Source organism: Lynx canadensis, chromosome B2 (assembly GCF_007474595.2).
Source record: "Lynx canadensis isolate LIC74 chromosome B2, mLynCan4.pri.v2, whole genome shotgun sequence".
In the NCBI taxonomy this organism is placed as follows: Eukaryota; Metazoa; Chordata; class Mammalia; order Carnivora; family Felidae; genus Lynx; species Lynx canadensis.
The window spans coordinates 92,902,642-92,916,368 of NC_044307.1; positions in this window are offsets into that span (position 1 = coordinate 92,902,642).

Sequence of the window (13,727 nt, forward strand, 5' to 3'; positions counted from 1 at the left end):
CTGCTTTGGTCTTCTTCTTCAAAATTCCTTTGGCTATTCGGGGCCTTTTGTGGTTCCATATGAATTTTAGGATTGCTTGTTCTAATTTCGAGAAGAATGCTGGTGCAATTTTGATTGGGATTGCATTGAATGTGTAGATAGCTTTGGGTAGTATTGACATTTTGACAATATTTATTTTTCCAATCCATGAGCAGGGAATGTCTTTCCATTTCTTTAAATCTTCTTCAATTACCTTCTTAAGCTTTCTACAGTTTTCAGCATACAGATCCTTTACATCTTTGGTTAGATTTATTCCTAGGTATTTTATGCTTCTTGGTGCAATTGTGAATGGGATCAGTTTCTTTATTTGTCTTTCTGTTGCTTCATTGTTAGTGTATAAGAATGCAACTGATTTCTGTACATTGATTTTGTATCCTGCAACTTTGCTGAATTCATGTATCAGTTCTAGCAGACTTTTGGTGGAGTCTATCGGATTTTCCATGTATAATATCATGTCATCTGCAAAAAGCGAAAGCTTGACTTCATCTTTGCCAATTTTGATGCCTTTGATTTCCTTTTGTTGTCTGATTGCTGATGCTAGAACTTCCAGCACTATGTTAAACAACAGCGGTGAGAGTGGGCATCCCTGTCGTGTTCCTGATCTCAGGGAAAAAGCTCTCAGTTTTTCCCCGTTGAGGATGATGTGAGCTGTGGGCTTTTCATAAATGGCTTTTATGATCTTTAAGTATGTTCCTTCTATCCCGACTTTCTCAAGCGTTTTTATTAAGAACGGGTGCTGGATTTTGTCAAAGGCCTTTTCTGCATCGATTGACAGGATCATATGGTTCTTCTCTTTTTTTTTGTTAATGTGATGTATCACGTTGATTGATTTGCGAATGTTGAACCAGCCCTGCATCCCAGGAATGAATCCCACTTGATCATGGTGAATAATTCTTTTTATATGCCGTTGAATTCGATTTGCTAGTATCTTATTGAGAATTTTTGCATCCATATTCATCAGGGATATTGGCCTGTAGTTCTCTTTTTTGACTGGGTCTCTGTCTGGTTTAGGAATCAAAGTAATACTGGCTTCATAGAATGAGTCTGGAAGTTTTCCTTCCCTTTCTATTTCTTGGAATAGCTTGAGAAGGATAGGTATTATCTCTGCTTTAAACTTCTGGTATAACTCCCCTGGGAAGCCATCTGGTCCTGGACTCTTATTTGTTGGGAGATTTTTGATAACCGATTCAATTTCTTCGCTGGTTATGGGTCTGTTCAAGCTTTCTCTTTCCTCCTGATTGAGTTTTGGAAGAGTGTGGGTGTTCAGGAATTTGTCCATTTCTTCCAGGTTGTCCAATTTGTTGGCATATAATTCTTCATAGTATTCCCTGATAATTGTTTGTATCTCTGAGGGATTGGTTGTAATAATTCCATTTTCATTCATGATTTTATCTATTTGGGTCATCTCCCTTTTCTTTTTGAGAAGCCTGGCTAGAGGTTTGTCAATTTTGTTCATTTTTTCAAAAAACCTACTCTTGGTTTCGTTGATCTGCTCTACCGTTTTTTTAGATTCTATATTGTTTATTTCTGCTCTGATCTTTATTATTTCTCTTCTTCTGCTGGGTTTAGGCTGCCTTTGCTGTTCTGCTTCTATTTCCTTTAGGTGTGCTGTTAGATTTTGTATTTGGGATTTTTCTTGTTTCTTGAGATAGGCCTGGATTGCAATGTATTTTCCTCTCAGGACTGCCTTCGCTGCGTCCCAAAGCGTTTGGATTGTTGTATTTTCATTTTCGTTTGTTTCCATATATTTTTTGATTTCTTCTCTAATTGCCTGGTTGACCCACTCATTCGTTAGTAAGGTGTTTTAACCTCCATGCTCTTGGAGGTTTTCCAGACTTTTTCCTGTGGTTGATTTCAAGCTTCATAGCATTGTGGTCTGAAAGTATGCATGGTATAATTTCAATTCTTGTAAACTTATGAAGGGCTGTTTTGTGACCCAGTATATGATCTATCTTGGAGAATGTTCCATGTGCACTCGAGAAGAAAGTATATTCTGTTGCTTTGGGATGCAGAGTTCTAAATAGATCTGTCAAGTCCATCTGATCCAATGTGTCATTCAGGGCCCTTGTTTCTTTATTGACCGTGTGTCTAGATGATCTATCCATTTCTGTAAGTGGGGTGTTAAAGCCCCCTGCAATTACCACATTCTTCTCAATAAGGTTGCTTATGTTTATGAGTAATTGTTTTATATATTTGGGGGCTCCCGTATTCGGCGCATAGACATTTATAATTGTTAGCTCTTCCTGATGGGTAGACCCTGTAACTATTATATAATGCCCTTCTTCATCTCTTGTTACAGCCTTTAATTTAAAGTCTAGTTTGTCTGATATAAGTATGGCTACTCCAGCTTTCTTTTGGCTTCCAGTAGCATGATAAATAGTTTTCCATCCCCTCACTCTCAATCTAAAGGTGTCCTCAGGTCTAAAATGAGTCTCTTGTAGACAGCAAATAGATGGGTCTTGTTTTTTTATCCATTCTGATACCCTATGTCTTTTGGTTGGCGCATTTAGTCCATTTACATTCAGTGTTATTATAGAAAGATACAATTTTAGAGTCATTGTGATGTCTGTATGTTTTATGCTTGTAGTGATGTCACAAATAATACTTTATATATAATTTTATTCATTTAGGTTTTTTCTGTCTTGGCCTATAAGATATACAGATCTTTAATTTTTCTTATGATGCATTTTTCAGATTTTGATTTCAAAGTATGTTTATACATGAAATAGCTGGAAAGTATTACCTCAATATTCTGAGGAGTACCTAAAACCTGGGGAGGTTTTAGCGAATATTGGTAGTACTTTCTTAAATGTTTAGAATAATTTAGTGTGTATCCATACTTCTATCAGAAAAACTAGATTTTAAACCAAAGACTGTTACAACAGATGAAGAAGGGCACTATATCATAATAAAGAGTTTTATCCAAAATAGTAGGGGGCTTTAACACCCTACTTACAACAATGGACAGATCATCTAAGCAGAAAATCAATAATGAAATGATGGCTTTGAATGATACACTGGATCAGATGGGCTTAACAGATATATTCAGAACATTTCCTCTTAAAGCAGTACGTCCTAAAGAATACACATTTTTTTTGAGGTACATATTCCCCAGAGTAGATCACATACTAGGTCACAAATCAGGTCTCAACAAGTACAAAAAGACTGAGATCATACCATGCATATTTTCAGACTACAGTGCTATGAAATTTGAAGTCAACCACAAAAAAAAAAAAAAGGTAAGCCCCCAAATACATCAAGGTTAAAGACATCCCACTAAGGAATGAATGGGTTAACCAGGAAATTAAAGCATAAATTAAAAAATACATGGAAGCAAATAAAAATGAAAACATGGCAGTCCAAAACTTTGGGTTGCAGCGAAAGCTGTCATAAGAGGGAAGTGTAAAGCAATACAGAATAACCCAAGTAGCAAGAAAAATCTCAAGTACACAACCTAACCTTACACCTAAAGGAGAAAAGGAACAGAAAATAAAGCCTAAAACCAGCAGAAGAAGGGAAATGATAAAGATTATAAAAGAAATGAATGATATAAAAACAAACAAAAATCCCAGAACAGATTAGTGAAACTAGGAGCTAGTTCTTTTTTTTTTTAATGTTTATTTATTTATTTTGAGAGAGACAGCACATGCATGCAAGCAAGCAGGGGAGGGGTGCAGACAGAGAGAGAGAAAGAGAGACAGAGAAGGAGAGAGAGAGAATCCCAAGCAGAATCCATGTTGTCAGTGCAGAGCTAGACCTGGGGCTTGATCTCATGAACTCTGAGATCATGACCTGAGCCGAAATCAAGAGTGAGATGCTTAACAGACTGAGCCACCCCAGGCTCCCCTGGGAACTGCTTTTCTGAAAGAATTAATAACATTGATAAACCTGTACCCAGACTTATCAAAAAGAAAAGACAAAGGACCTAAATAAACAAAATCTCAACTGAGAGGAGAGATCACAAACAGTCCCACAGAAATACAAAAAATTATGAGAATATTATAAAAAATTATATGCCAACAAGTTGGGCAATCGGGAAGAAATGGATAAATTCTTAGAAAAGTGTAACCTGCCAAAATTGGCACAGGAAGAAATAGAACATTTGAACAGACCCATAACCAGCAAAGAAATTGAATCAGTTTTTAACAGTCTCTTATGCTTTGGCTCTCTCCCACTCTAACCTCTTTTTTTTTTTTTTCCTTCCCCTCCCCCATGGGTTCCTGTTAAGTTTCTCAGAACAAACTGAGGGTTGATGGGGGGTGGGATGGAGGGGAGGGTGGGTGATGGGTATTGAGGAGGGCACCTTTTGGGATGAGCACTGGGTGTTATATGGAAACCAATTTGTCAATAAATTTCATATAAAAAAATAAATAAATAAAAAAAAAAGAAATTGAATCAGTAATCAAAAATCTCCCAAGAAACAAAAATCCAGGGCCAGGTGGATTCCCAGGGGAATTCTACCAGACATTTATTTATTTTTTTTAAAACTATTTGTATTTCTTTTTTAACGTTTATTTATTTTCGAGACAGAGAGAGACAGAGCATGAACAGGGGGAGGTCCAGAGAGAGAGGGAGACACAGAATATGAAGCAGGCTCCAGGCTCTGAGCTCTCAGCACAGAGCCTGATGTGGGGCTCGAACTCACGGAGCGCGGGATCATGACCTGAGCTGAAGTCAGACGCTTAAGTGACTGAGCTACGCAGGCACCCCTCTACCAAACATTTAAAGAAGAGTTTATACCTATTCTTTTCAAACTGCTCTAAAAAATAGAAATGGAAAGAAAATTTCCAAACTCCTTCTATGAGGCCAGCATTACCTTGAGTACCAAACCAGACAAAAACCACACTCAAAAGGAGAATTATAGGATAATTCTGATAAATATGGATGCAAAGGTTCTCAGCAAGATACTAGCAAATCAAATCCAACAGTATATTAAAAGAATTATTCACCATGATCAAGTGGGATTTATTCCTGGCAGCAAGGATGGTTCGATATTCACAAATCAATCAACCTGACACACCACATTAATAAAAGAAAGGATAAGTACCATCTGATATTCTCAATAGATTCAGAAAAAGCATTTGACAAGGTACAACACCCATTCTTGATAAAAACCCTCAACAAAGTAGAGATAGAAGAAACATACCTCAAATCATAAAGTTCACATATGAAAGACACACAGGTGATATCATCCTCAATGGGGAAGAACTGAGAGCTTTTTCTCTATGGTCAGGAACAAGACAGGGATGTCCACTCTCACCATTGTTATTTAACATAGTACAGGAAGTCCTATCGTCAGCTATCAGACAACACAAAGAAATAAAAGGCATCCAAAATGGCAAAGAAGTCAAACTTTTACTATTTGTAGATGACATGATGCTCTATGTAGACACTCAAAATAGTCCCCCCAAAGTTTGATAGAACTGATACATCAATTCAGTAAAGTTGTGGGATATAGAATTATCATGCATAATCTGTTGCACTTCTAAACACCAATAATGAAGTAGCATAAAGAGAAATCAAGGAGTCTACCCCATTTACAACTGCACCGAAAACCATAAGATAGCTAGGAAATAAACCTAATCAAAAGCGGGGGGGGGGGGGGTAAAAGACCTGTACTCTGAAGCTAGCTAACTAACTAACCAACTAACTATAGAACACTTATGAAAGAAATTAAAGATGACAAAAAGAAATGGAAAAACATTCTATGCTGATGGATTGGAAGAACAAATATTATTAAAATGTTGATACTACCCAAAGCAATATACACATTTAATACAATCCCTTTAAAAGCACCACCAGCATTTTTCATAGAACTAGAGCAAACAATCCTAAAATTTGTATGGAACCACAAAAGACTTCAAATAGTCAAAGCAATCTTGAAAAAGAAAGCAAAGCTGAAGGCATAACAATTCTGGGCTTCAAGCTAGATTGCAAAGCTGTAATCATCAAGACAGTATGGTCTTAGCACAAAAACAGACACATAGATCAATGGAAAAGGATACAAAACCCAGAAATGAACCCACAACTCTATGGTCAACTAAACTTCGACAAAGAGGAAAGAATATCCAATGGGAAAAAAGTCTTTCAACAAATGGTGTTGGGAAAACTGGACAGCAACAGGTAGATGAATGAAACTGGACCATTTTTTACATCATACACAAAAATAAATTCAAAATTGATTAAAGACCTAAATGTAAGACAAGAAACCATCAATCCTAAAGAAGAACACAGGCAGCAATTTCTTTTACCTTAGTCATAGCAATGTCTTACTAGACATGTCTCTGGAGGCAAGGGAAATAAAAAAAAAAATGAACTATTGGGACTTCAAGATAAAAAGCTTCTGCATAGCAAAGTAATCAATCAACAAAACTAAAAGGGAGCTTATAGAATGGGAGAAGATATTCGCAAATGAGATATCTTATAGTTAGTACCAAAATCTGTAAATAATTTATCACACTGAACACGTAATAAACAAATAATCCAGTTAGGAAATGGGCAGAAGACATGAATTGACATTTTTCCAAAGAAGACATCAAGATGGCTAACAGACACATGGGAAGATGTTAAACATCATTCATAATTAGGGAAATATAAATGAAAACCACAATGAGATATCACGTCACATCTGTCTGTCAGAATGGCTAAAATTAACACCAGAAACAACAGTTATTGGTGAAGGTGCAGAGAAAGGGGTACCTTCTTATTCTGTTGGAAAGGGTAACTTCTTAGTCTGAAAAACGTATGGAGTTTCCTTAAATAGTTAAAAATAGAACCACCCTCCGGTCAAGCAATGACACTACTATTTACCCAAAGGATACAAAGATACTGATCCAAAGGGGCATTTGCTCTCCAGTGTTTATAGCAGCATTATCAACAATAGCCAAATTATGGAAAGAGCCCAAATGTCCGTTGACTGCTGAATGGATAAAAAAAGATGTGGTATATATAAATGGATAAAGAAGATGTGGTGTGTGTGTGTGTGTAATGGAATATTGCTCAGATATAAAAATAATGATATCTTGCTATTTGCAATGATGTGAATGGAGCTAGAGTGTATATATACGTGAAATAAGTCTGTTGAAGAAAGACAAATACCATATAATTCACTCATATGTGGAATTAAGAAACAAAACAGGTGGACATACAAGAAGGAAGGAAAAAAAAGAGATGAAGGCAAACCATAAGAGACTATTAACTATAGAAAACAAAGTGAGGATTGCTGGAGGGGAATTGGCTGGGGGATGGGCTAAATGGGCAAGGGGTATTAAGGAGGGCACTTGTAATGAGCACTGGGTGTTATATGTAAGAATGAATCCCTAAATTCTACTCCTGAAACCAATATTACACTATATGTTAACTAACCAGAACTAAAATAAAAACTTGAAAATAGATAATTTCATCAGGGATTTTATGTTAAAAATTTAATAATGTGTTCAATTACCTTGACAGACAGTAGAATATGTAGATTTTCAATTTTCTTTCTGTCAGTTTTGGAACATTATAGTTTGGAGAAACTTTCCATTTTAACGTCATTGACAAATTTGTTGCCAAAATCAAGTTCGTAATATTATTAACTTTTTAATGTCTATAGATTGTGTGGTGACTGTCTTTTATATTCTTGATTATAAAAATTGTTTTATTATTGCTTTCATTCTAGAGTAATATATTTAGGCAATTTTATTAATCTTTTTAAGGAAGTAACTATTTGATTTTATGTATAGAAATATTTTTGTTTCACTGATTCTGTTTATATTTTATATTTCCCTTATACTAACCATTATATTTTATTTATTATATTTCTTCCTATAGTGTTTTATTTTCAACCAAAATCACAGATCTAGCCTCTTTTTATTTTTACTTACACACACACACACATATATATATATGTGTGTGTGTGTGTATAAGTATACATGCATATATATATGGCTGTACTTTTAACTAATAAACAGGATATAAAAAGACTCAGAGAGGTGGTTAACTTTGCTACAAGCAAACATTTCTACTAGTAATTAAATAAACTGATAATATGTTCAAATTCATTAAAATCAAACACAATTGGAGAGGAGGCATTGCTATTTATTAAAAACAAAGGAGGATAAAGTTATCACATTTCTTGAAAAGACTTGTCTCTATTTTCCTTTATGATTTTATCTTGTCTTTATTTTTCAAGATTAATAATGCTTGACCTCCATGTTATGGACTCAGAGAATATGTTTAAGAAACTATATGGTAAATTTTATCATTTTAAGAAGCTCATATGTCTAAAGCATTCCACTGTACTATGATATATTAAAACTCTCTGGTGATATATAAAAAGAATTATGCCATCTGTGATTTAACTTTTCTCTATACTAATGCTAAAATCTAAAAGTAGTAACCTTTTAGACTTTTTTTAAAAGATAAGCTCCAGATGTTGCAGTAGGTTATGACCATCAGCGATTTGAGATTTTCACTATAATTAACACCTGTGATTCTTCTCTCTTGATGTACTTTATATACTCCAGAACACTCCCACAGGAAGCATCACTGATGGTCACTAGATTGATTTACAGAGGACAAAAGTACAATGAGCAGAGGAGGAAATAATACTTGTAAGAAAACAGTGACTATAAAAAAGGCACATGAAAAGACATTGTTGAGAAAAATATTTCTGTGAACAAACTTTAGATACAGAATTACGAAGAATGTATCTTTACAATAACAGTGTTTTAAATTCTAGATTGTCAACATGAATATCCTTCCAATATTCCATTATATTTTATGAGTTTCACAGTCCACTTTATTTGTGCCTTCTCATTCTACTAACTTTTAGTAATTGGTAGGAAGGATGTCAGACTTAGGGGTGCCTGGGTGGCTCAATAGGTTAAGTGTCTGACTCTTGGTTTTCTGCTCAGGTCATATCTCATGCTTTGTGGTTTCAAACCTCTAATCAGGCTCTGTGCTGACAGTGAAGAGCCTGCTTGGGATTCTCTCTCTCCCTCTCTCTCTACTCCTCTCCTGCTCACACTGTCTCTGTCTCTCTCAAAATAAACAAATAACTTTAAAACATTTTTAAAAAGAAAGAATGCCAGCCTTAGAGAAAAATTTTTGCTGAGCGAATATTCATTCATATATAGTCTATTTACATAGGCTCTGAGAATCAATATTTTTACTACAGCTTTATGCTATTTTAATAATTTTCTTACTAATTAGATTTATCTCATTAATAATTCCAAAAATGGTACCTATGGATCACAGTATGATATACCTATAGCCCCTTCTCCCTCCCAATTTTACATTTTGTAGCACTTTACCTGTCAGGACAGTAGTGATATCTATTCTTTCATCAGAAAAAGTGTGTGTTGGGGAGGGATGTGTGTATGCATATACAACATGTATAAAGATTTATGTACTTAATTCTCATTAAGGCCTACTTCTCCAGTGGGTGTCCTCTTCAAGTTGGACTCCTATTCTTTATATTCAACACACTTCAAACATACTTTTGTTTTCTGACACGACAAAATTGTGAGATTCGTGTTGCTTTTCTGTCCTTGTTTGTGGTGTTATGCCAATACTTCACCAAAGCTCAGATTTCTATCAGGATATAAAAGTGAGTTGGTCAGAGTCTGGATGCTGCGCATATATTGATAAAATAACTAGAGGAATTTCCAGCAACTGTTTCATTGTGTCACTGATGGAGTGGTCTCACAAATTCTTAGTCATTAGATCATGTTGATGGTCTCAATTGACTTTAATGTCTACACACACACACACACACACACACACACTATAAAATTTGGTATTTTGCATTATATACTATTGTAAAAATGTAATTAAGTTACAACATAAAGGACTCAAACTACTTGATTTAGAGATATATTACAAAGCTTATATAATCAAGACAGTTTGGTATTGGCAAAAGAGTAGACACATATATCAACGGATGAGAGTAAGGAATCCAAAAGTAGACCTCTGCACACAATTGATTTTATACACTGTGCCAAAGTTATTAAATGAAGAAAAGGCAATCTCAACAAATGGAAATGGGACTGGAACAATTGGGCATCAATATACAGAAAAATATCTTAACTAAAATTTAACTCAAAATGAAAAATAGATATGAATCTAAAACATAAAGCTGTAATAATCCTAAAGGAAAACATACACAAATGTTTTTAGTTAGGAAGTAACAACTATGGTTATCTTTTTAAAATTTTTTTAACATTTATTTATTTTTGAGAGACAGAGAGAGATAGAGCATGAGCAGGGGAGGGGCAGAGAGAGAGGGAAACACAGAACCTGACGCATGCTCCAGGCTCCAAGCTATCAGCACAGAGCCTGATGTGGGGCTCGAACTCACAAACCGCAAGATCATTACCTGAGCCGAAGTCGGATGCTTAACTGACTGAGCCGCCCAGGGGCCCCACAACTATGGTTATCTTAACTGATTCATAAACAATCTTGAAAATAGAAAACTTTATTTTTACCCTGATAAAAGATGTCTATAAACCCCCCACAGCAGAGTACTTAATAATAAAACATTGAAAGTATTACCATTGTGGTCAAGAATAAACAAGTGTTCCAACTATTATCATTTCTATTCAGCTTTGTACTGGTTAGGGAGCTATAAAGAATATATAAAAATTAGGAATATTAGCAATGTGGATAAAAAAGTAATGCTGGGGATTCCCTATTAGTCCCAAACAATTCTACAGAACAGCAATGCCATATAGAATCAGTCTTTATTCATGATTGAGTGAGACAAAAAAGTAATCAGTCTGTAGTAATATTTATGAAGATAAAATCAGAGGACTAGCTCTATCATATATATTGATACATTAGAAATGTATAGTATAAAAAAAGAAATGCCATTTATAATACAAAGAGAACAATTAAATAAAATATCAAGCCCAGAAGAAAATCACTTACATATGGACACGTGTTACATGACAGATGGAGTGGCAGATCAATCAGGAAACATGAACTTTCAAATAAGTGAGGGAACAATGGCTACCCATGTGGAAAAATAAAATATACAGCCCTACCTCTCATCATTCAAAATAAATACATTCCATAAATAACATGACTATTAAAAAATAAAAGCTTAGAATACAGGACAATATATTGGTGCGTGAAATAATTTTTTTTATATAAAATCCAAAAGTGTAAACAATAGGGGTGCTTGGGTGGCTCAGTCAGTTAAGCGTCCAACTCTTGGTTTCGGCTCAGGTCATGATCTTGTGGTTTGTGAGTTTGAGCCTCATGTTGGGCTCCACGCTGACAGTGTGGATCTTGCTTAGGATTATTTGTCTCCCTCTCTCTCTGCCCCTCCCCTGCTCTCTCTCTAACTCTTTCTCTCTCAAAATAAATAGACATTTTAAAAAAGTGTAAGCAATAATGGAAAGTACTGATGATTTTGACAATATTAATTATGAAATTCTGTTCATCAAAATACAAGTTGAAACAGTAAAAAAATTTTGTGATACAAATTACCAAAAAATGATGAATGTCTGTAGTCTACGGAAATATGAAAGACATGAGTCAAGAAAGATATGATGTAATAGAAAGTGAACCAATGAAACACACAGACTTTTTAAAAAAGATAAGCAAACTACCAATAAGTATTTGAGAAGGGAAATTCAAAATGAAGTCACAATATAACAAAATTTTACAAGCAAGTGACAGGCAAAAGCCAGATAATTCTAAATGATGATAAGAATGATCACAAGTGCTCTCTTGCCCTGCTGGCCTAAGTGTAAATTGATATATTCATTTTACAAAATAATTAGTCGTTCCCTAGTATAGTTAAATATTTGCATTCCCTAAAAGCTGTAGTGACACATGGACATAAGAAGAAATGTACAAAAGGATTTATATCACCATGGTGTCAAATGGCAAAAACTGGAAATGATAAACACCAATAATAGACTGGAAGGATAATTTGGAGTATCTATAGGAGAGAGTAGTCTACAGTAGTAAAAATAAATGTAGACTACTACAGTAGTCTACAGTAGTCAAAATAAATGTAAGTCAAAAATATGTGAATTAGATTTCATTTATATGAACTTCAGAAAGAGATAAAATAAACAATATACTTGGGGAAAATACATACAATGATGATAAATGCTATAAAGGAAAGCAGGGGAATAATTCATAGAAAATTCAAGATAGTCATTATTTGAGGGAGGAAAAAGGCTATTATGATGGGGAGGAGGCCTCAGGGTCTTCTGAGGTATGGTAAATTCTTGTTCGTAGGCCTGAGTATAAGCAGTAAGAGTCCAAGATATTATTATTCCTTAAATTGCATAAAGTTTTTATATTTCTTGTGTGTACGCTATGTTTTATTTCAGATTCTCAAGAGAGTATTAAGCAAAATACTGGTAGACGCAGAGATCTGGAACTAATTTTATATATTTGGTATAAATATCTTGGGCATAGGTTATAAGAAACTACATTTTGGAGATTGCTTCTTGGAGCTAGGGTAGTTATTAAAATAACTATGTAATATGACAATTCTTTCAATTATGCAGTTTTAGGACAACCAGATATTGACATGAATGTTACATTATAAGTCAGTGACATAAAAATCACTAATTTCTTCCCAGTTTTTTGCTGGAAAAATCAGCAGCAAGAATAGAAAAGCTGAAAAAAGACATGTTTTTAGGGGAAACTTAAAGACTCTAATAAAAGATGATTTGACAGATTATGGCAAATATGATAAAATATGTAGGAGGCTTTGAAAACATCATGTAATATTGCATCATCTCTCCATACTTTTTTCTTATTGCTCACATTCCTTTCTTATTGCTCACATTCCTTATTGCTCATATTCCTTTCCTTTCAATTGGGCCAAATATTAGCATGATAAATTCGTAATCTTTTTTCCTAGTAATTTAATGAGGAGACTTGGACCCTGCTATCAAGGGATTAAATATTACTGAATTACTCTCAATCATTGTAAGATACTATTAACAATTCTTGGTTTTCATTGAAAGACACTATGTGTGATAGAATATGTTTGATTATGTGATAATTCATAATATTCATTTTATATTTATACATTATTATTCTCAGACATTTATAATATATACCCAAAATGTTTTACATAGACAGAGAAAATTTGTCATATTTGTTTTCACAAGGTCTCCAAAATTTTTACATGCTATAATGTAGCATTCTTTAGTAATAGTAGTGTCACCCTGAGATAAAACAATATATTTACTTACACAACATTAACCCCCCCCCCCCACACACACACACACACACATATGGGAAGCTTGGGAGGCTTAGTGAAGCATCAGACTCTTGATTTTGGCTCAGGTCATGATTCCAGGGTCATAGGATCAAGCCCCACATTGAGCTCCATGCTGAGTGGGGAGCCTGCATAAAATTTTCTCTTTCTCAAAAGGAACGCTTTTGCACTGCTGGTGGGAATGCAAACTGATGCAGCCACTCTGGAAAATAGTATGGAGGTTCCTAAAAAAATTAAAAATAAAACTATGCTCTGTGATCCAGCAATTACCCTACTGGGTATTTATCCAAAGGATACAGGAATGTTGATTTGAAGGCGCACATGCATCCTAATGTTTATAGCACCACTACCGACAGTAGCCAAAGTATGGAAAGAGCCCCAATGTCCATTGACTGATGAATGGATAAAGAAGTGGTATATATATATATATATATGGTATATATATATATATATA